Genomic DNA, 25,524 nt, shown 5'->3' with positions numbered 1-25,524 from the left:
GGTTTGCAGACCAGTTCGAAAAAATTCGATGAATAGTTCGTTTTTTATTCCAATTTAGGCCCAATTTTCACATAAATTCCCGAATATGGGGGTGAAAAATTACTTGCACATATTAATATTATATATCGCTGGAAAGAGTAGAATTTCCCGCGTTCTACGTAATTTGTTTCAACGTTCTAACCTACTTACGGCGGGAGTTATTTGCTTATTTAGCTCGAATTTCTTTAGGCTTAGATGAAATTTAGGCACTACTTTCTTTATTAAATCCATCCATAAAAAGTGAAGGAATTGTCCCACAGTTTTCTGTTTGACACCATTGGAAAGCGCTGCTTTTTTTACTCCAGATCTAACTCGACCTAAGATCGAGAGTTTAACCCTCTATCTCAATTAGAAAAAAAGTTACAAGCGAATTAAGTGAAGTTCAAAAATCTGTTCTCTATTCAAGTTTTTAACCATTTCATTTTGCGTTTCCACGGTAACGCTTTTTGAATCCATTGTTTATTTTCATCTTTCTCATTTTCAATTCTTAAACTTATTTTACTTTGTGTTTCCATGGTTACGCTTTTTAAATCCATATTTCACATTTTATTTTAATTTCTTAAAAGTATTTTAATATCTATCGTCATTGTTTGGAGGGGAAATTTTGCATGATGGTTTTTTATTCTTTCATTTAAGCCTGGTTTTTGAATATACTTCACTTGACACAATGGTTATTTTCAAGGTAGACCGGGCAAAGCCGAGCAATGCAGCTAGTATTCCTATAAAAAGATACATATAAGGTCTTTTTTTTTTCAGAACGAATGTTGCTTTCTGAACACATTTGAATGAGAGTTTTAAAATGCGGAAGAAAGGAAGAAAAAGAAAAACACAAAGAAGGTTCTAACTTCTCTTTGCGAAACACTCCACACAAAATTACTTTGCTTAGGTGAAAATACAAGCATTAAGAATCAAAAATGTCATTTGATAGCATTCCATCAGTTTTTACTTCCACTTACAACCGTCTGGAGAAGGAAGGAGAAAAAAAAAAAAAACGACGAAAGAAACTAAAGATGACAAATATAATCCCATACATGTTTTTTTTCCTTCTGGTGCGATTCCTTTTCAACCTATACTCATTACATATCTGGCCAATCATAAGCTTATGGAGAGGGAGGGCAGAACTTAGGGACACACACGTCACGTGACTGCAGATGTTTCCCGCCCGCAGGGACGGGAAAAAAAAACGATTCCTATGCTTAAGAATGACATGGAACATTCGTAGTTGAAACCAGAAGAAAAGTAAAAAAAACTTAAAATAATAATGAAAACCAACCAGAAAGAGAAAAAAAAATTCTCCTACATTGCAAGAAAGCAAAATACGTTTGGATGGGCGGTTAACTAATTTAATAGCGGCTTTCGTTACTGATCGTATCATTTCGGGCACAAAGCATGGGAGATTCGAAGCATCAGGATTTAATGGCCCTCATCATTGTTTATGCCTTCCTCAATATTCAACTCTTAACGGGAAAAAAGGCAGTTTTATAGCTTTCGAGTGGTGATTTGGCACGTTATTCCAAAATAATTTTTGCAATTAATTTAAAGGTAATAGTAAAATTACATTTCGGTGTTTCATTGTGTTTTGCAGACACGCTACTTCCCCTTTTCCATGCTAAGTTTCTTGTAGAGTTGGTTATCTAAACTGTCTTAGAAGACGACTGGCGTTGTTATTTATGAATGAAATTTTCGACGAGGCAAACAATAGAGGGACTTTTAATTTAAACTTGGAATGACTATAAAGAGCCCTATCGTTTAGCTCAGCGTTTCTTTGATGTTTCAGTGTCGTCTTCTCTCGCGGAACCTCTGGTTGCTCTTCGGCAGTATAGCTTAAATGCGAAATTCTAAACATGATTTACTTGCAATAAACCTGAAAATTATTTCAAATAACGCTTCTTCAAAAAGTAACTTCAAAAGTAAACATTAGTTTTTACGTATGAAATGTATGTAACTTGCAATAAGTGTGAAAATTATTTCAAATAACACATATTATCTTCAAAATATAACTTCAAAAGTTAACAGTAGGCCTTATGTATGAAATGCATGTTACTTGCAATAAATGTGAAAATTATTTCAAATAGCGCTTATTAACTTCAAAAGTTGACATTAGGTTTTATATATGAAATTTGAATTCACATTTCAGGTTTAGAATTAAGTCTGTTGTGATGTTTATTTTTGTTGACACTAATTGAGAACCATGTTCACACAATAAAAGTTTTTTTTTTTTTTTATGTACTTACATAAACAGAATGTCATATATTGACAATGTATGGGCTATTAATCCATAATTCCTTTTGATATTTTCCCTACCGTTCATTCGAAAATTACTGATTTAAAGCTTCCCTCAAAACTCATTTTCATACATTTTTTAAGTGAGTAATTTCAATTTTGCCAAAAACTGCAAGTTTCTTGGAACCCTTGAAGGATTACCACGAAACTTCAAGATTCCACGGAACACAATTTAAGAAACGTTGGTAAATTCTATGAAGTCAGAAACGGGAAAAACTAATAAAAACTGTTGTTGCTTCGTCGAAGAAATTATAGACACCCATTTTGCAGTTTTTTTTGCAATCATCTGGTAAAAATATACTAATCTACAACATAGTGAACATAGAGCGAAGTGATTATATGCGGTTTATAACACCTCCCTCACCCCCATGATAAAAAAAAAAAATATAACTGCAGCGCCAAGCAAAAAAAAAAATGAGTTTCGAAAAAATACAATTTCTACATGTATCCATCACTCTACCTACAAATATATTTATCTACTATTTATATTTAAATCTGTTTATTTATATCTATTCATATCTACGTATCTATTATATCTATCTGTCACTCTCTTTATTTGTATCTCGCTATCATATCTCGCGAGGTGGAGTCCTTCCAAAAATCAAAGGACGAAGGAGGGACGGGTCAAATGAGAACAATAAGGTATAAAATCTATGATCAGACTTTAAAAAAATCGCTTGAGATATCACCATAGCATTTCAATATGGTGGGCTCTGTAATGAGAATGGCATGTGAATTAGCAGTTATACGTGCACACGAAAACTGCTAATTCACATTACGAGTACAATGTTAACGAATTTTTATAATTTTGAAAAAGATATCGGAAATCAGAGTTTATGTAATTTTTTTAAAAAGTAAATCTTAATTTAAAAAAAGTGTATGGACGTGATCATACTCAGAAGAAGTTCAAACTACATCAATTTCTATAGAACATACTAGCTGCGCTGCCCGGCTTTGCCCGGTCCACCTTGAAAATACAAATTGTGTCAAGTGACGTATATACAACAATCAGGCTTCAATAAATAAATAATAATAAAAAAAAAACATCATGCAAAATTTCCCTTCCAAACAGTGGCGTTAGATATCAAAATACTTTTAAGAAATTAAATCGAGAAAGATGGATTTAAAAAGCGTAACCATAGAAACACGAAATAAAATAAGTTTAAGGAATTAAAATGCGAAAGAAAATAATTAACAATTTGAATGGAAATGCGATTTTTTGAATTTGATTTTAAAAGACTTGTAACTTTTTTTCCTTTGGAGATAGAAGCTTAGTTTTTCGACCAAAGGTCGAAATAGATCTGGAATTAAAAAATGTCGCTTTTTTCAATGGTGTCAAAAAGAAAACTCTGGGACTACCCCTCCACTTTTTATTGATAGATTTAATGAAGAAAGTAGTGCCTAAACTTCAGCTAAGCCTAAACAAATTCGAGCTAAAAACATAAATAACTCCCGCCGTAATTCATTAAGAGCATTGAAACAAATTGCGTAGAACGCGGAAAATTCTACTCTTTCTAACGATATATAATATTAATATGTGCAAGCAATTTTTTACCCCCATATTCGGGAATTTATATGAAAATTGAGCCTAAATTGGAATAAAAAAAGAACAATTCATCGAATTTTTTCCGAACTAGTCTGCAAACCTTCTCAGGACTTAAAGGAACAAACTGTGAAAATTTCAGCGAAATCAGCCGGGTAGTTCTCAAGTTTTGCGAGTTCAAACACACAGACGCTTTTTGGAGACTGTATTTTATACTATGTAGAGATATATGTATGTATAGGCCTAGATGAATGTGTGTTTATATGACTGATTTTATTATTAAATTGTTTTTCTAATGTTAACTTCTAATTGTTATTTGTAAATTTCAGGATTATGATGGGAATAAGTTCCGAGAAAAATAGCAAATAAACGAGCTTTCTTTTCCATGTAAGAATCATTGAATTTGTAATACTACTTATCTCTCTCTCTTCTCTCTATCTCTCGCTTTTATTAAGTTCTACGTTATTTCTTACAAACCATTTTTGCGACCGACTTCAAACGAACTTGAATTCATTACCCCTCTCATACTGTTATGACGTCGTTATATTTTAGTATTTTTATCTACAAAATATAATAGTCTTAAATAGAAAAAGTTTAAAAACAAGCACATTTTTTTAATATTTAAGAAAAGTTAGAAATGAAAAAGAAATTCATCTCAATATAAAGTTAAACAACTGTATAAGTAGAATAATCAAACGAATGAAGCCGAAAAAAATATACACAACTTAAAACAAAGCTTCCATAAAGCTTTAAGTTTAATTTAAGCTTCCATAAAAAATCTAATTGCTATATTTTTTAATCGACACCAAACAATATATGAGGCAGTGAGAAGCAAAGGCATGTAAGTGGACATTTTCAAGTTTTGAGTGAAACGCGTTTAAAGATTACGTCCTTGGTAGGCTTTCATTGATTCTTTTCCTAAATCATGCTGTACACCAGCACCTACCATTGCTACTAGTACTATCTCTTGCCCCAAGATAGAGAGGGGGGGGGGGGTTCCCGACCCTTTGCACTGGTTATCTCCAAATTTTTAATTTTACCACTTACATCCCTTTGCTTCTCACTGCCTCATATATAAATAAATATTAAAATAATATTAAAAATAATTATGAAAAAACATATTTTCAGTTAATTATCTATTACACATAAAAGAATAAGTTAGTAGGGATTTTATTTATTTATTTTAATTATTTACTTATTTTCAGAAAAATAAAGTGTTTTAAATTTACTGAATCAAAACCCAATCAATCCTTACTTTCGCCAATGTTAAGTCTACGGAGAAATCAATTTCGATTTTTATCGGCTGCTAAAAATATTTTTTTTTAAATACTTCTTTTGGCATAGGTTTTAAAAAATGAAAATTCATTAAAAGAACTAAAAATTACGAGTTTATGATGTGTAACTTCTAGCGTGTGTATATGAGTATAGTTGGTGCTGTTTTTGGCGTGCGGGGAAGAGGGAGGGGGACGGCGTCTCCCAATTTTTTTCCCGTTGATTTTTTGTATTAATTATTTTTTAAATAATGCATTTTGGTTTTAAACCACCTTTTATTATGGTGAATCGCCCCTAACACCAAGATGAGTCCCCTAAACATTAAACCACAGCTTTGAGAATCAGTCCCCTTTTTCCTAATACCAATTTAGAATGCAAATAAAAATGTTGTGCCTCAATTATCATTTATGAAAAATAAATTCATTTTAAACTATTTATTTGGCACTTGAGATATTATACAAACGACAAACAAACTTGTGCACTAACTTTTGACCAAGCAGGAAGTGCCCCTATAACTATCTGAGGATCTACTTAAAGCGGAACCCGAACCATTAAGACATGATCTGAAATTTGTGAAGTTTGCGATCTCTTTTGTGGGGAAAGTAAAATACTTACTGAGCCAATCAATCAATCTCATGTCTTCGTTTATGTCTACTAGGAAAGGTATTTTTAATTTTATTTGTACGCTTTTTTTTAATACTTCTTCAGGCAAAAACTTAAAATATTTTCAAAATTTCCGAGTTTTTCCTTTTTTTCCCCCTTAAGGTTAAAAAATAATTTAAAATGTCATTGGAGTTTCTCATAAAAAGCTTTGTATTTCTCCGTAGGGGCTAATATATTTTTTTAAATTGTTATTCCAAAATTACCCTTAAATTGTAATAAGTTTTCTTTAAAATGGTTTAAAGAAAAAGAAGAGCATTGCTACATCAACATGCTCTACTTCAAAAGCCTTTTCGATAAAGTTTATTCCAAGCAAATATGCCTGCTAGATCTCTGTTGAAATACCCATATAATGCATATTTTCCAGTAAATTCTTTGAACTATTCAAAAATGTATTTTAAAAAAACTCTAATCAAAAAAGTATACCTGGGAATGTCCGAGTCAAGCTCTTTAGAGCACTTAGTTTTGTGAGGAAGTTAATAGAGGAAAGGGGATTAAAAAAAAAAAAAAAAGACCAACTGACACACATCTCGCCATCTCAAAGCAATACTTATTTATTTATTTATTTTGAAATATTTTTAAACTAATGAATTCACTTTTTGGCCATTTTTTTTTCTTTTCTGAGTAAAATATTTTTACGAGATATTAAATACTTCTTTCATACGCTTCTGTAATTATTTTTATTTTTACGGCCAAGTAAGCTGAGCAGAAAAATAGACTTTGGTGGAAGTTCGAATTTGCTGTCTATAACAAATTCAATGATCTCGATTTATTACATATATTTTCATTGTATAGCAATCATTGTATAATAATAAAAACTTTCCTTATTTTCTGTTGACTTTGTTTTTCTTTAAAACATAGCTTGATGTAAACTTTTGTGTGCTACCTTTAATACCTAGTTACATTCAACTTTGAGATTAAAAAATGCTAATGTTACAATTTAAAAGTATTTTGTGCATATGGGAGGAATAAATAAAGGCTTTATCGAAGGTACTATTTTATCACTATCTATCATTCTCCTTATGTTTTTAAAAAATAAATAAAACAATGAAACTGCGTAAAAGAATTAAATCATTCCTACTTGCATGTTGTGACACTAAAGTACTTAGCAGACATTTTAAACATTTACGCAGTTTTTACTTTAACTTGCCAAGTAAGATTTAGGCTGCCCTGTGCATGATCATGAGCAGCACGTTTCAGCCAGGGGTACCATTAACAAAGTTAAGAAAATTGATGCCTATATGATTAACTGACTTCAAAAAGGAGACGGTTATCAGATCATACCGTGTGTATGTTTTTTTTTTTTTTTTTTTTTTTTTTTTTTGTCCACTCACAGCGTCTCACCTGGTGAATCGATTTTGATTATTCTTTTTTTGATGAGCAGTATTCAAGTGACTCTGGCAGTCACTTGCTAATTGCGAACTAACTAATTGCAAATTTAAAATTGTTTATGATTACTATTAATGCTAGATATTCAGATACCAATGTGTGGCTTCGCAATTTTGAGAACTTCATTTTCACTTTTAACCGACTTCAAAAAAAAGACGGTTATCAGTTCATACCGTATGTATGTTTTTTTTTTTTTTTTTTTTTTTGTCCACTCACAGAGCAGTTCATACGTATGTTTTTTGTTGTTGTTGTTGTTTGTCCACTCACAGCGTCTCACCTGGTGAACCGATTTTGATAATTATTTTTTCAATGGATAGGGGAGGGCTCAACTTAGGTCCCATTACTTTGTTTGACCATATTTGTTCTTGACGAAAAAAGTTATGGTCAAAAAACAGTAAATTTCATGCAAATTCATCATTAGATGATTAAATATAATACCTATTGTTACAAAAGTTTGGTACAATATAACAGTAATATTAATAGTAATTTTAGTGATAACTTTGAATGAAGGCTTCTCAAGTTTCTTCAGTGTCATTGCTCTATAGTGGGGGTAAATCTAATCTGGAAGCGAGATAATGCAGTGATTAAGATCTGCTTAGCCTTCAAAATGCTATCAGGTTAGGTCTGCCTCGACTATAGTAGTATATTTTATCGTTATCATCTATGCCAATAACAGATGATCTGGGCTAAGTACATACAGGATTGCATCGCAAGCAACTTGTATGCTGTGAAATGTAAATTAGTTAGGGAAAACGTAATATTTAATGGCTATAATTAAATTAACACACAAATGAATTCCAGACAGGAACAAAGATAAATTTTTAGCGCCAATTGCTTAAAGTTTAAGGCATGTTTTTAGTTTTTTTTTTATTTATTCATTTATTTTTTATTTTTATTTATTATTATTATTTTATTTTTAGTATGGAGCATTTTTATGAAAAAAAAATAATGTGGAGTTTCGTGATGGTAACTTCTTACTATTTCTGGAATACATTTACACTAAAAAGAATGAAATAAAAAATTTTTGAAAAAAAATAGAACCGACTTCAAAATTGCTCTAAAAAGTGAAAAATAATTTTATTCTTTAAACACCATCGATAATACTTTTAAACATAGTTTTTGAAGTTGGCACAAAAACGATAGATAAAATCATTCACAGCCATAACTCAACTACAGCTATAAATTTAACCAGGAGCAGTTTCTTCACTATTACGTACATTATACATTGATGACAGCATATTTTAGTAACTATATAAATGTTACGTTCCTAACTTTGGATGATTTTCTGAAAAAATATGAACGAAGCATGGTTACACTGGATTTTACTTTTTGTTTTTGCGCCAACTTCAAAAATTATGTTTAAAAGTATCATCGATGGTGTTTAAAGATTAAAATTATTTTTCACTTTTTAGAGCAATTTTGAGAAGTCGGTTCTCTTTTTTTTTTTTTTCAATTTTTCTTTTTTTATTTTACTTATTTATTTTATTATTGAAGCCTTTCTTGTGGAGAGAGAATTGCAACCTAAGGAAAGGACTGTAAGAGGATTTGAATTTTGTTTTTGTCAATTTAAGGAATCTTGAGTATTTAGCTGCTGTCAAATGGCAGAATATTATACACTTTATTTCTATCGATTTGTGGATCTCAATAATCTTTCTGTCAATTTATAGCGCATTGGGCAATTTGTTGCTGTAAATTTACAGAGTATTGTGCATTTCATTTCTATCGACTTGTGGATTTTCTTTTTGTCAATTTACGGAGTCTTTGGTAATTTGTTGTCGTTAATTTACAGATAATTGGGAATTTTAATTCTCTTGGTTCATAGATTTTTATAAGTTACCCGTGTGTCAATTTACAGAATTTTGAGTATTTTAATCCTTTAACTGAAATTTTTCTCCTTACTTCCGCAGAAATTGCTTTTTTAATTCTCAATATTTTCACATAAGACTTGCAAAAATCCACAAGACGCCTCAGCCTCTTTTTCTTGCAATTTTAAAAAAGAAATATGGGCGCATTCTAGAGGAACTCTCTACATAAGAACAACAGCGATGAAATTCGTAAGAAAAAAAACATTTAAATCAATTTCGAATAATACCTTACATCATTTGCCTTCAATTGAAACCAAAAGTCAAACGTGTGTGTCGAACTCATCTGATTTTAGACATTAATCATCACTTTTGCATGCCGTTTCTGTTATATTAATGACAACATTTTTAATCGCCTTTATCTTGGAGTTACACCTTGTAAAACAGACCTCACAGTTTTTACAACAGATAAGACTTTTCTTTCTTATTTTTAACATTCATGGCAGCAAAGCAGAACTTTTTCCAAACTCCCCAACATAAAGGAAAGAAAGAATTAAAATAAAAAAAGACAGAGGGGGAAAACAAAAAACGAACTGAGTCCAAGAAAATTGGCTTGGCGCATACCCTGTCATTAGGCTTTTGAAGGGGAACACCAGTGGCTGCATCCGTAAAACCACGCACCCGTATTTAACCAATCTGAGTTGGCCTTCCATACTTAAATGCTACACGGGTCGATTAGCCGTTGTAAGAGTCAATTGAAAGTTAGCTGCAGCAGTGATGCAAGTCGCTGGGAATGGATAGAAGACTGGCCTTCGTTCAGACGGGCTCACACAATTACAGGAAATGCGGACAGAAATATAGATCTATAATCTGACGATTCGGCTTTGGTGGATGCATTAAAACAAAAAAGATATTGACTACTATATGAGAGGCAGAAAAAAAATTTCAGGAATTTCTTTAATAACTAGAAAGTCGCTCGTCAAGGTATGACGGGCAAAAATTGCTTCTATCTTCTACATTTGAACGAAGCAATGGCTTTTGTGGTGATATTTTGATAGTTGAAATTTTAACCCTAACACCAGTGGATTAACCCTAAACTACAGTAGATAGCGTTGATTGTTTTCGTTTCTTCATTCCCCTGAAATGACAACAGTCTTACCACTAAAACAGTTAAGTGACCGGATCTAGTTCAGCCTTGTCACAATAAAGCCTCGGCTATTATTTATATGAGGATTTAGCGTATCCAATTTCAGTCGAATTTCCAATTCGCAACTCCAGAACTCTAATACGCTACCTTGCGGTGATTAACAATACTACCGAAAAAGGTAAAACATTCCGTTCCACGTGTTTTCTTTGGAGTAAATTACAGGTTTCAGACAGTTTATGGTCTAATATAATTTCAGAGGAATAGAAAAGAAAGCTTCCTACAAATATGATAAAAAATTATTGTCATTCACTAAGCTTCAAAGCAAGTTATAAGTTACGGCATTTGTTTGTTTTACCTTTTTCATCCGCCATTAGGCAGTGGCTGCAGCGCCCCCTATAGTTTATTGGAGTTGCGAATATAAGTTCAATGTGAGAAAGGGCGATATAAAAAAAAAAAATGAGGAATGCGCTAGAAACGGAAAGAAAACTCTTTCTTTCAGACGAGCTGGCACAGTCTACAGCAGCGTTTCTTAAACTGTGTTCCACGGAACAGATTGGTTCCATGGAGATCAATCAAGCGTTCCACGAAACCATCAATCTTTATATTACTTGCTTTTTACAAAACTTACTCTATTAAAATAACGAGTTTTCAAAACTTAAACTTTAAATTGTTTTTTGTGTCAGCAATTTCTTTTTACAGATTTTACCCACTATTAATTTTTGAAATTACGTTTCGGCAAATTTTATTTCAATTTAATTTTTACTTCGATTGAAAATAAAACATTTCAAGACTGTTGCTTCAATCTATACCACTTACGAAAAAACAGGGGTTCCACAAAAAGAGGTTATTTAAAAGGGTTCCACTCATTAAAAAAATTAAGAAATGCTGGCCTACCGGATCCCCCGTACCTACTACTATTCGTGGTTTAACCAATTGGACGGGGCCCTGAAGAGAGTTTTCTTTTTTTAATCTAGACCAGAAACTGAGCAATCCCTGGTCCATCACCCCAAAGTATAGATTCGCTTGGAGGACTTAGTGACCACAACATATTTAACGTACTCCAGTCACCATTAACGAACACTGACGATCTCCGACGTGCTGCCATCGAACGGGACCCTTCGGTTACGAGTCCGACGCCTTACGAATCAGGACACCACGGCTCAAATGCAGTGGACAGGAGTATATCTATACATTCTGACTGGCTATGACCAAAAAACTATTGATAGAAAAAATATAGATATATAATGGGTTGTTTCTTTTAGCCAAAAGTGCTACTTTTAGTCGCTGAAATGGATAGAATAAGCAAAAAAAAAAAAAAAAACATGGAGCGAGGGGAAAAGAACTTTTATTTTCCCAACGCTTAATTTTTCATTAATTTTGTAAGATGTCCGAATTTGAAAATAAGGCGTGGTCTTTTTAACGTCTCAAATAATGTACTTTGGCGCATCTGTCTACCGCGTTTCCACGTTATGGTAATCAAGAAGTGAATTAAACATTTCGCTCTACGCTTGCTATCAACCATATCGTTGCCAACACATGTGAGTAAAGAAGCGAATTGAATATTGTGGGTGAATGGCATTTCATCATTTGTGACGTCATCGGCAGAAGCGTAAACAATGAAAGCGCACCGATTAAAGTAACCTTTTCTTAATATTAAACTTAGTCAAATTATTTAAAAAATGTTCAGATCCTATGTTTTTAAATATGTTCTTTCAGAAAAAAATACACTTCAAATTTCGGAAATGACCCCATAGCGCTAGAAAAGCAGAATAATTGAATAAAGATACATCGATATTTGGGTTAAATACATTATTTTTCAGCTAAAAACCTTTCCACGGTGATATTAAAGGGAAATTTTCTAAAATAAGTTCTCCATTATAAAGGGTGTTTTTTTTAAAAAGTATAGAACTTTAGGTTCAAATGAAACACAGTTAAATGTTGTTAATTGGCATGAATGTTGCTTTATTCGAAAGATGATTCTTTGCCATTTTTATTTAAATATGATTTCTGGCATATGGCCACCTCGGCTGGCTCGGAGAAAGTCCAATTGGAAAGTCCAATTTTCTCACTTTTTTCAGCAATAGAGACCTTATGTCAGTGATAAGGTGGCCACTGTTCTCTTCCAAGGCATCAATCGTCTGTGGCTTATCGGTGCAAACCAGAGACTCCACATAGCCCTACAAAATGTAGTCCAGCGGTGTTAAATCGCATGATCTTGCAGGCCAATTCACGGGGCCATTACGCGAAATTATTCGTTCACCGAACGTTTCTTTCAATAAATCAATTGTGACACGCGCTGTGTGGCATGTTGCACCGCCTTGTCTATTCATGGCAAACCGAACTGAACACAAAACAAGTGACAGCTATCAAAATGGCACACATATCAAACAGTATTGCCAACTTAAAAGTTCTATACCTCTAAAAAAACACCCTTTATAAACACACACTAAAGAAAAGTATGCTAAAACTGTTAACCAACATTTTTGTGAACCTCTCTTATGGAAACCGTAAACCATTTTTCCTCCAACTACCAACTTCTCTCCAGAGATCATACAAATAGAACTTGACAGGGCTGTCGCGTGATTGCTTGAATTAGGGAGAGTGGGGCAGAGAAATGGTTCGTCTGCACCTAAATTGTAGCGGAAAATCGAAAATGATATGATTATGAATTCGTGTTAAAATGAGAAATATCTGGAAGAAAAAGAGAAGAAAAAAAGGACAACTTAACTCTAATTTTTTAGCCGTAGTAGATCTATAATTTCTGCAGAGACATATACATGTTGTTCCATAAAACCAGTAGGGCTTCATTTTAATTCGTCATTTTGTAAAACGTGATTAAATTTGTTCGCATGAGGTTTTACAAATGAAGTACGTTTAAAATCAAATCGTATATGTGTTATGTGAGGCTGAAAAGATACGTGCGAGAATTAATGGGTAAGCTAGTTCTAGTGACTGAATGTAATTTAATAGATAAAGGGTTATAAATGAAAGGGTGTCAGATGGTTGAAGTTTGGAAAGAGTAGAGTAGACGGAGTTTTGACGGAGTAAGGACGGAGTGCCAAAGAGTTAAATTTCTCGGATTTGAAAAATAACTAAATTACATGTCTAATAAAGCTTAGGTGAAGCAAAATAAACCAAACAATAATCAAAATTAGTTGAAACAATTGGACTCCAGTATGTCGGGGGGAGAAACACAGTAGAAGCCAAATATGTATCGAAAAACTACTACTCACTCTACTGTTTCAAAGTCTAATCAAGTAGTAAAATATGATGCTCTTTTTGTTTTATGCATTAAAAAAAAAAAAAAAAAAAAAAATTCTTTTTATGTAACTGCAAGCACACTTACTCAAATTTTATTGCAAATTAACTTCATTATGTCCCCTTTACAGAACCTAAAACCAAAACAAACAGTTAATTTTTGATCCAATATGATTTTTTTATAATTTTTTCCATTTCATTGTTTTATGCACTAAAAAGGGGGGGGGGGGAGATTTTTGGTTCTTTTTTTAAAGTAAAACGGTAAGCTCGCTTCTACCATTTTTATTGCAAATTGACTTTATTACGACCATGGAACGCAAGGTGATAATAATAAATGACTAAAATACTGTGATTATTCCTGGGGGGTAAAGCAAAAAGTAGTAAATATTTTATCACATATGAAACAATGAGAAGCAAAGGGATGTAAGTGGCAAAATATAAAAATTTGGAGATAACTAGTACAGATAGTAGGGTAACCTCTCCTCTCTTTTGGAGCAAGAGATAGTACTATAGTAGCTGCTGTACAGCATGATTTAGAAAAAAAAATTAATGGAAGAATACATAGGACGTTATCTTTGAACACGTTTTACTCAAGCCTTGAAAATGTCCACTTATATCCCCTTATATATCCCCTTTATGTCCCTTTATATATCTCCTTTGCTTCTCACTGCCTCATATCATTTAAGGTGTTTGGAGGGGCATTTCTTATTCATGTGAGAACATTTTATGAGTGATTTGTTTGTAAACATTGCATTTACTATTTTTGATGCTTGCTATCAAATAATAAATACCCTCCAGCCCCCCCCCCCCCCCTTTTTTTGTTTCTACCTGAAGCGTCAATGTTTTAAAATTTCTTGACAAAAATATTTGGAAGGATAAAAAGTTGCTGATATTTTCTTCTATAATCTATACAAATTTTCCTTGTAGTGTCATTACACCATTGCTGTTTCCTCACAAAAGTGGAAGCAGTTAGGACAATCGTACCATTTTCAACCGTTTAGAAAAAATATGTTCTAATAATTCATCAAAAGTATTCAAGGCCATCTAAATTCGATTGTATTTATAGCAAGATTTGTTGCGCACTAAAGTAATATCAAAATAAAAAGAAAACTGCAACTATATGCACTAAACACACATATTTTGATCTGAATTCTAAAATATCTGCTATCTTGGTCTGCCACTTGCTAAAATAGAGACAAAAGTAAACAAAAATTAAACCTACGAAGAAATGGAAAGTCGATTTCGAAAACACGTTGTTATAAAGTGAAGATCACCAACACGTTTACTGTTTTGCTTTCTTCTTGCATTCTCTTTTTCTGCGTTCTATGTTTTTAAAAAAAGGAAACTAATTAAACGTTTGCAACATTCATAGCACACCAGGAAAGAAAAGAAAAGAAAAAGAAAGGAAAGAACAAAGAGAAAACAGCATGTTCTTATTCCGTAGTACTCAATTTTACTAGAACCAAAGTCTAATTAAACAAAAGTCTGAAATATTTAATTAAATCCATGAAAAAATCCCTTCACTATAATTGTAAATGAATTATTATAAAGCTGCAATTAAGCTCAAAGTTTTGTCTTGTATTTTAAAAATACTAAAACCTTCTTTGTAAATATTCAGCAAACTAATATGCCGAGGAAAGGGGTGGGGAAAGGAATATTCAATAAGGAGGCGTATTGAAAAAAATATTCAATATTTTGGCAAATATAAAAGCCAACGTTAAATGCAAATAAAGAATATGTAAATAGAAATTTCTCAGTCACAATATTCATCGAATAACATTCCGTATCTCAACGCATACATCATTGCCACTGGTGATGAGACATTTTCAGACGATTCTTTTTAAAACTCGACACTGGCGGGCCAGGCGACAACTGAACGGCATATTATTAGATCAATGGGATATTTTCCTTGTTCTAATCAATCAGATCTTTCCTATTAAATACGTGATAGGCATTGCAATGAAATAATGAGTAGCATTGAGGAGGCTTTATTACATTATTCCGCCTAATAACAGGCAGGGGCTTGAAGAGTCCCTTGAACAAAAAAATTCTGCCTATTGAATATGTATGTATAAATGCGAATGTGAAGGAGCTATAACACAACAGACAGGAATTTTAAGTGTGTTATTCGGGTAAAATGGGAAAAAAAAAATCAGTGTTGATAGCGGTGTAATTAACGTATATTGAGCAAGTAGCGATTAACCATCCCTTAAGGAAGGTTTTTGGAAAACATAATTTAAGCACTTAACGAGGAAATTCTGATGCTTTTTTTTTTTTCTGACGAGTGCAGTTTGTATAAAATGGGGTGGTTTAATTCAGTCAAAAGTACTACTTTAGTCATTGAAATGGATAGAATGAGCAAAAAAAATTACATGGACCCAGAAAATACTTTGATTTTCCCAACAGTTTTTTTTTAATTATTTTTTTTAAATGTCCGATTTTTCAAACAAGGCGTGGTCTTTATGACGTCACAAATGATGCAATTTGGTGCATCTTTCTACTACGTTTCCACTTTATGATAATCAAGCAGCGAATTAAAATTGCGCTCTACGCTTGCTATCAACCCTATCGTTACCAATACACGTGAGTAAAGATGCGAATTAAATATTGTGTTCTGTGAATGGCAACATTGAATGGCATTTCATCATTTGTGATGTCACACGACAGAAGTGTAAACAATGAAAGCTCACCGATGTAAATAATTTTTTAAAATATTAAACTTAAATAAATTATTTAAAGAATGGTTAGATCCTATGTTTTTAAGCATGCTCTTTCAGAAAAAAATACTTTTAAAATTTTGGAAACGACCCCATTAGGAAAGTTTTTTTTTTTTTTTTTTTTTTCTCATTCAATTGGATTTTCCGAAGTTTTCTCTCTAAGGAAAAACTGATTTTAAAAACTAAAATTTTTATAAAACTGGAGTTTTTGGAATGCTTTATAAATAAGCTGTTAAAAGTGCAGAAAATATTTATTAAACTTTCCTTGTGTTTCTCGAAATATAATGTATAGGAATATAATCTTTAAAAAGTTAAAGACTAAATTTTTATCTCGAAATAACATGGAACATAGAATTGTGTCTGAAGAGCAATAATTTCATTGAAAAAACATACTGAATGACTTTTATCAATCTTTTAAGATAGAGAACGAATATCAAATTTGGTGCTCTTCCAAGTGATTTTTTGGCTCTTTGCCAGAACTGCTTAACCTTTACGGTAACTATTACAACAGTTGAAATGTTTATAGCTTTCTGTTAATAGCTGCCCAGAATAGCATCAAAAGAAGTATTTAAAATGTCTCAATTGCTCAAATATATTCTTTTAAGCCGATACTTAATTTCTTATTTTTATTTATTTATGTATTGCATTTTCCCCCTCATTACTTAGGTTGTATTTGGTGAATATAACATAGCACATCAAATAAAAACAGTCAAAAATTTACACCGTTTTAAACTCAACTAAATTTTGTGTTTCAGTATTCATTGCGAACACAACTAGAAAACGAGCAAGCATTCCTTTTTCTATTTTTCTACTTTACAAATATCTATATGAGTTCAACATTTACCTAAATTTTTAAGCAATTACGCATCTATTTTTCTTTTGTTCAATTTTTTTAAATTTATAAAAGTAAAAAAAAATCATACACCTATTTACTTTTTCCATTTCCATCCACCAACATGCAAATAGTGCAAAGAGTGGTGTTTTTTCTTTTTTTTTATCTTCCACTTATCCGAAAATAAAACAATTTAGAAAAGAAATCTATTTTTCTATAAATTATTGTTATTTATAGTGTCTATTGATCACCTGTTATAAATATTTGTAAATTACGCATTGATTTTTAAATTTGAGGAATATGTTCCATCGATGGAAACTTGATGTTCCATCCATAGCAACCGGTAGCCGTGAATGGACCACATGCTAAAATATTTATTTTTAACTTTCATTCTTTATTGTGTATATTTATCATGAAAGTGAATATTATTATTAAAAGAGAAATATACTGAGAAATTGTTCCTATAATTAACGTGAAATTTGAGTTGGATTTCCTTTCTAAAAAAATCGAAAACTGTTATGTGATTCATTGACGGCAACCTTCCCCTATAGTTGAAAAAATAAATTCATTAAAAAATCTCCATAAATCCGATGAACGAAAAAAAAAAAACTTCAAACATATGAGGAATGTAAGTGGACTTTTTAAAGTTTCGAGTTAAACTCGTTTAAAGATCAGATCCTAGGTAGACTTTCAATGAATTTTTTTTTCTCTAAATGATGCTGTTTAGCAGCATCAACCAGAGCTGCTAGTACCATCTCACGCCCTGTAACCCCAGAGGAGAGTCTCTCCTACCATTTGTACTGATTATCTCCAAATTTTAAATTTTGGCACTTGCGTCTCTTAGCTTTTCACTGCCTCATATGCCCTAGAAAATTTCGTTTTTGTGACATTTATCTCTCAGGTACAAACAAGACCGAGCTAGTAGTTCTGCCGCCCTAGACGATATTGACAATTCCCCCCCCCCCCCCATTGAATGAAAATGATAACAATAATATAAAATAATAATGAATTAATAAAATAAAAATAATTGTAAAATGCTTAAAATTAAAGTGAGTTTCTAGTCAAATTCCAAACTGCGTTTTGCATGTCCAAGCACTGGCGCACACACTTTAAATTATCTTTTTTAACATTAAAGTAGTGTAGCTTATGGCGCTGAAACAGATAAAAGACTTTTAAACCACGCAATGGTGTCGTTTCCAAAATTTTAAAAGTATTTTTTTCTGATAGAGCATTCTTAAAAACATAGGATCTGACCATTTTTTAAATAATTTATTTAAGTTTCATATTTAAAAAAAATACTTAAATCGGTGCGCATTCATTGTTTACACTTCTATCGTGTGACATCACAAATGATGAAATGCCATTCAATGTTGCCATTCACAGAACAAAATATTTAATTCGCATCTTTACTCACATGTATTGGCAACGATATGGTTGATAGCAAGCGTAGAGCGCAATTTTAATTCGCTGCTTGATTATCATAACGTGGAAACGTAGTAGAAAGATGCGCCAAATTGCATCATTTGGGACGTCATAAAGACCACGCCTTGTTTGAAAAATCGGACATTTTAAAAAATTAATTTAAAAAAAAAAATTGTTGGGAAAATGAAAGTATTTTCTGGGTCCATGTAATTTTTTTTTTTTTTTTGCTCATTCTATCCATTTCAATGACTAAAGGTAGTACTTTTGACTGAAGGAAACTACCCCATTTGCCGCCTTTAAAATTAAATTGAATTTATTGTTAAATTCGGAACTATGTTTTGCGTATCCAAGCACTGATACACGCTCTAAATTATTTATTTTTTTTTAACATTGAAACAGTGAATTTAATGACGCTGGAACAGATATTCCTACTTTTAAAAAAACATGTTTCAATTTAAAAATTTGCTGCCTCTAAAAGCTGCCGCACTAGGCGATCGCCTTCCTCAGGAGCTGGGCCTAGGTACAGATTAAACAAAAAACATGCATTTAATTTCTTTCCCACTCAAAGTTTCATTTCCTAAAACATTTTAAAACTATCTATTCAACTTCCTTTCTAAAAAAAATGCTGTAGCTTATTGTTTCAAAAAAATAGTACAAATTAATGTACCATTTTCTTTTATTCCGACCGTACAACTCTACTCAACTCAAACATTCAAATACGTAAATTGAAAAGACAACAAAAGAGGAACTCAATGAAAGAGTTAAAAGTCACGCTGTTGTATAGCCTAAGTTATGGCTATTCTTCAGCATAAAAACATTGGTTCTTTTACAGTATGTCTGGGAAGCACTGGAAGACACGGTTCTACGCCGAAAGTTGTCGTGCGCGTCCAGTTGTTGTTTGGCGCTGGCTGTCATGGCAACGGAAAGGTGGAACCGGCGACCGTGATCACGTGATTTCCACGCACGTATGGCCAACGTTATTAAAAGGATTTTGAGCAATCGGATCTAAATTGATGATTAAGAAGTGCTTCATCGCGCAAAGATAGTTAAGACGAATAATGGCCACTATACTCACAATTCTAGAGCTTGAATGCGCTACCTTGTGGTGATTTAAGAAACTACGGAAAGAGTAAAATATTCCGTACTACGTTTTCTCATCTCTATCTAGATAGGCAGGCCAGAATATCCACAAGACTTAAATAACTAATTTCAAAATAATAAAAAAAGAAAAAACATACAAACGTGAAGAAAAATTACTCTCATTCCCTAAACTCAAAAGCAGGTTATACACTGTTAAAAATCATCTGCTTACACATGAAAACATCTATCTTCTCACTTTTTCAAAGCAATTTTGACTTAGGAATAAGTAAATGTCCAATTTAAATTCAAGTAAGCAGACCATCTCAAAAATAACGCATGCGCAGAAAGGAAAGCGGGAGCTCAATTTCTCACTGTTTCTCACTGAAGACTTCTCACTCTTGTGAAAAATATTTTTAGCTCCCAGTTTAAAGATTAACTGAACGTATTTATAAAGTGTGTCGGCTTCAGTTCGATTATGGCCCATCTAGACTTTTTAATCTCTCAAGGAGAGCGAATAAGTTCATGGACTATTTAGCTTTGCAAGAATTACAGGTGAGCAAACTATACCATACTCACGAATGGAACAACATGTGCTTATTTTTGAGGCATTCGCATTGTCAAACCAATTCGACATGTTCTCATTTTTCAAACAGTCCTATCCTCAGAAATGATACCCTCTGTGCTTATTTCTGAGTAGAGCGGTGTTTCAAAAATGAGAACACGGTGAATCGTTTTTGAGAAGAGGGTATATTTCGAAAGTAAGAACTCTTCCTTTTCAATTCTAAGTCAAATTGTCTCGGAGACATTTTGAGTATGTGATGTTCTCAAAAATAAGCGATTTTTTCTCAATTTTAAAAAATCTGTTTTAACAGTTAAAGTTATGGCATTTGTTTATTTCACCTCTTTCAGCCGCCATTAGCCGGAGAATGCAGCGCCTCCAATAGTTTATTGGACGTTTTTCTCGTTCATTCTGCCCACATGTAGACTTTTCTCCCTGTTCTAAATTACTGCAGTGGAGGTGGAGAATTAGGTGAGAGTGCAGTAACAACATGTGTATTTACCATTTTAAAAAGCAAATTTAAAAAAGTTCACAATAACTATTTTAAGTGTCATTTTTCTTATTGATATGCAGATGAAAATTCCTCGAGGCACATAAAAAAAATGACTTCAGTTTTTTTTTTTTTTTTTTTTTTACTGTATAGAAGGTGGTAAAGGAGCGTAAATTACAACCCCTTTTCACAATGTACTCTTCATCTGTGATCTGTGAAATACATAGATAGTAAAACAATAAACGAATTAATAAGTAAGTTAACTGATTAATACATGAGAATTAATAGACGAGACAATAAAATGGTGAATGAATAAGAAAATAGGTGAATGAATGAATAAATAAATGAATTTTCAAATAAAGGAATGCAAATGAATTAATTAGCAAATGAATGCATAAGTGATTTAACAAATAATTGAATAAATAAACGAAATTAACTAATTCACTTTTCCCCGCATGCACTTGACTAATTGGATGAAATATTGAAAAAAAAAAATATGCTTCATATTACTGTTTGACCATCGATTACATGGAAAGGCTAATATCCGGTTTATAGGCGGAAATGGACGTATCTATTAGTTTATAGGGATGTTAGTTGGTTTGTTTCAGATGTGCACTTTTGCCTCTCTATTATTTAGCCTTAGTTTAGTAAAAATGAAAATTTACTCACAGCAGCATCTTTTAAATCTACAGTATATTCGATCTATATTCTCACGACAAAAATTAATTGATTTATTTATTCACAACAAAGTTTTTTGAAATTACCATTTTGCTTTTACGTTCCTGAACGAAATGAAAATGTTTAATTTTCTTTTTGCTGTTTCCATGGAAACTATTTTTGTTTTCCCTCATTTTATTTTCGAGAATGCAATAAATGAATAAGGCACTAGTGACATTATAAAACGCGTGTATCAATATCCCATCGATATTTTCCCATCTTCCCTGCCAGATTCATTCAGATGGAATAGTCTTTACTTGGCAGATTGCCGAATTACATACAATCCGTGGTCAAACAGTAATTACATAAATCATGCACTGAATATTAGTAAATCTCAAATTATAGTTAAAATGTTAATAATAATAAAAACAAATTCATTGAATCAAGAAGAATTTCTGTCTCAAAATAAAATATTACAATATGAGTATCAATATCTGAAAATTGCTTATATTATCACAAGCTTTTATCTTCAGAATTACTTTTGTCCTGACTGGAGTAGCCTATATGTGCTATTATATAATTGAAATACTACCAGATAGTTTGTGCTGAAAACAGAGTCAATATTCCACCATTTCACTTTGCCCCCCTGTTTCACTTTACTCCACATTCCCCTTGATGTGAAATCCCTCATCTTTTTTAAAATGAACTAAACTACAACTCTAGCTGCATAGATTCCGAGTTGTCACATTTTTAACGCACAGCAGGCGAGTTTTAAAAAACGAGCTGATGTGTGTACCACATAACTTCCTTTCGCTCCAATTTAATGTCATTTTCCTATTATTGGCAATTTTAATGTGATTCAATAGTTTACTCTATAAATATCACCAACAGTGGCCAAATCGAAACCGGATTTTTTAAAAAAAAATCGTCAAATTTGTCGCCAAGTTGGTGACAAAACTTGGCGACCAAAAGATTGGCGACATATCGCCAAGTGTCCGCCAAATTATAACACCACATGAGTTTGCATCGAAATTAACAATGATTTCCCTCCAAAAAGGGGCAAAAGACCCCCTTAGGAACATCCGAATGCAACCAAAAGGGAAGATGCACAACTAGACCCCACTAGGAGTCCACGTACCAAATTTAAACTTTCTGGGAAATACCGTTTTTGAGTTATGCGAGATACATACGCACATACGCACATACAGACGTCACGAGAAAACTCGTTATAATTAACTAGGGGATCGTCAAAATGGATATTTCGGGTGTCTGTACGTTCCTAGGCATATATCCACGTGTGGTCGAGTCGGAAAAAAAAAAACCCCAACATTCATTCGGGGGTGAGTAAAATAGAAATTAAGGCCGATTTTTGAGTGAAATTTTTTTCGCGAATACAATACTTCCATTTTTGTAAAAGGAAGTAAAAATGATGATTTTTTACGAATTTTAAAACTACTCATCAATTATGAGTGACAGAATTTTTAAAAAAATACATACATAAATTTAAGTTGCCAATGAGTAAGATATTTAAAATCGTCATAAAAATCTGAGATATTCAGGATGAGTGCTTTGTTGATTTGGATAACGATCATTGAAATATGAAGAAACACCCAGAAATGCTAACTTTCAAGACATGTTTCTTTTTCAAATGTTTCAGTTATATCATACAAATAGATACAACCTGTTTCTTTTAAGTTGAAATAAATAAATAAATCTGCTATACTTATTTATAGTTTAGCACTTAATTCACGTATTACATTCATGTTGATTAAATTTCTGTTCTCTTTTAATTGCATTTCTTTTCAACAAACTTCGACGATTTTTCAATTATTTTTCATTATCATGCAGAAGTTATTTCTGTTCCTGTTCATCTACTAATGGGAAAATCTAGACGAATCGTGAAAACTTACTACACGAGCACTTAAACGAGCACGTTATTATTTTCTGTTATCTTCACATATATGACATCTAATAATCGAGTAACGCTCCTGACGTCATCAACAATGAAACTCGCGCCACGGCACGATAATTTGATAGTATTTTTTGACAATATTTGACATGCTGGGATTTTTTTTTTTTTTTTGACCAGACTGAGTTGTATCTAATAACTTAACTTTTTTACTGATAAAACTGCCATTTCAGGGGAATGAAGAAACGAAAAAGTGGTCAACATTGAACGTTATCTACTAGAGATTAGGGTTAATTATCCACTGGAGTTAGAGTTAAAATTTCAACTATCAAAACTATCACCAAACAGGCCATTGCTTCGTTTAAATGTAAAAGCAATTTTCACCTGTCATACCTTGACGGGCGGTTTTCTAGATTACCATAATAATGAAAAGTACGCATGTTAAAGGTTAACGGAATTAGTTTTCTTTATTCATCTTAAAGTCTCAAGTTCAACTCAGTCATCACAATTATTATTGCTGCAAGTACTCAACAAACCATGGAATAATATTGAGAAGTGGTTATGGAATAAGTTTTGCGTGCTACTCTTGCTTATTATTAAGTATATTAGTTAAAAGTTATAATCAATACTTAACTCTCGGTATGAACTTAGCTAATTTCAATGAATTGAACTGCAAAGCAACCTGAAGGACTTAGCTTAAAATATTTTCTGTTATTTGCAATAATAATGAAAAGCACGTATGTTAAAGGCTAACGGAAGGAGTTTTCTTAAGTCATCTTAAATCTCAAGTTCAACTGTGTGTATCAGTCATCAAAATTATTGTTACTGAAATTATTCAACAAACCATGAAATAACAATGTTTTGCGTGCTACTCTTGCTTGTTATTAACTATATTAGTTAAAAGTTATAATCAATTCAGTACTTAACTCTCAGTATGAACGTAGCTAATTTCAATGAGTTGAACTGCAAAGCAACCAGAAGGACTTCGTTTACAATATTTTCCGTTATTTACAATTAATAATGAAAAACACGCTTATAAAAGACTATAGACTTTAGCTAACCTATATTATAGCTAAACCTATAACATTATAACGTTATAAATTTAGCTCAAACTCCAATCACTTTTGATGAAATCTAAAGTAAACTATCTTTTTTTGATACATTGCATCAAATATTAGCATAGTCATTTACCTACATGTAACAGTAAGTATGATTAATAATGACAGCCATTTTAAGCTTAATTTCAATTTCAGTTCATTGTTATAAGCCCCAATTGAAAACTTTGGCATATTTTGTTATCTTGCATTGTCTTCATTAATTTCAGACAGCAGCGATGGATAAGATAGCTAATTATCATGGCTCTACGCTAAGTCACGACAAGGTATGATTGACCGACGCCATCAGTGGGTACATAAATGCATTAACAATGCAATTTGAATTGCCATTATCTACTCTTCGCAAGGGTGCTCCAAGCATGCGTAACTTTTGCAGTCATTTCTTCCACATCTGGGAAATGGTTCTTCTATTTCGCCGTTTGATTTTCCAGCAAGTCCGCTCATCCGTAGCTAATGAAATTTGTCACTTCAACCTTCCAGAGGAAGAGTTTGGCGAAAGGAATCTGTGAGTGATGCGTTTTTGAATTCTACTTTATAAAACCATTCTGTATTCTGGTAATACTATATACCCAGCGTCTACTGCTAACTGAAATTTGAGTGAGAGAATGAATAAAATAATTTTTAAAACGAAGTCTCTTGTTTCATTTTGCTGAAGAATTTCCTTTGGAATATAGTAGGGTAGACCGACCAGCGAATTAACACCTTGAAAAAAAGCGGCTTCGTTTGAGGCTACATTTCTTTTTTTTTTTTTTTTTTTCTTTCTGTTTTCTGTTTCAGCAAATTGTTGAAGTCACCGAGGCTGAAGAAAATTGAAAAACTGCTGGCCTGAAACGAAGCCACTGTGCTTCTATGGGCAGGGCCGTCGAAAGCCAACTGAGGCTCTTTATCAGTTTGGTCGCCGGGCCCTCCACCCTCATAAAGCTTTAAGAACTTATAATACTCATATTCTGAGCCGTGCCTCCTCAAGGGCCAGGCCTCTAGTTTCCGACTAGACTAACATTGCCTCCCGTCGGCCCTGTATATGGGTTCAGTACAATTAAATTTAAAAAAAAAATCATGACTTCGTTAAAAACAGCGGTGTTTGACATGTGACAGTAAAAACATTTAAATTGATGTATATAATTAGATCTAAAAATTTGGAGAACTGTTACAGTTCTGCGTTAGGTTCTTTTGGAGGGTTGAACTGACAAAAGTACAGCATCTCTGTGAATGAACACTGCAAACCAGCTGGCAAACAGAACACTTTTTAGTCGTTTCATTTTTAGAAATGAATAAAAGGAAATCTCATATCTAACTTCTGCCAATTCATTCGAGAAAAACGATCAAAACCTCATTTATACTTTTAAAAAA

At 32.5% G+C, this 25,524-nt stretch overlaps 1 long non-coding RNA gene across 1 annotated transcript in view; it reads left to right on the top strand.

The window, feature by feature from the left end:
- LOC129222675 (uncharacterized) overlaps nucleotides 1-24,768 on the top strand; it is a 45,623-nt gene extending 20,855 nt beyond the window's left edge. Inside the window, exons 2-3 of the long non-coding RNA XR_008580596.1 lie at nucleotides 4,195-4,252; nucleotides 24,384-24,768. This is a non-coding gene — a long non-coding RNA (uncharacterized LOC129222675). The remainder of the gene's footprint in view (nucleotides 1-4,194; nucleotides 4,253-24,383) is intronic.
- The last annotated feature ends 756 nt before the right edge of the window (nucleotides 24,769-25,524 follow it).

The sequence above is a fragment of the Uloborus diversus genome, chromosome 5 (assembly GCF_026930045.1).
Source record: "Uloborus diversus isolate 005 chromosome 5, Udiv.v.3.1, whole genome shotgun sequence".
NCBI lineage: Eukaryota > Metazoa > Arthropoda > Arachnida > Araneae > Uloboridae > Uloborus > Uloborus diversus.
This window is presented reverse-complemented; position numbering and strand designations above follow the sequence as displayed.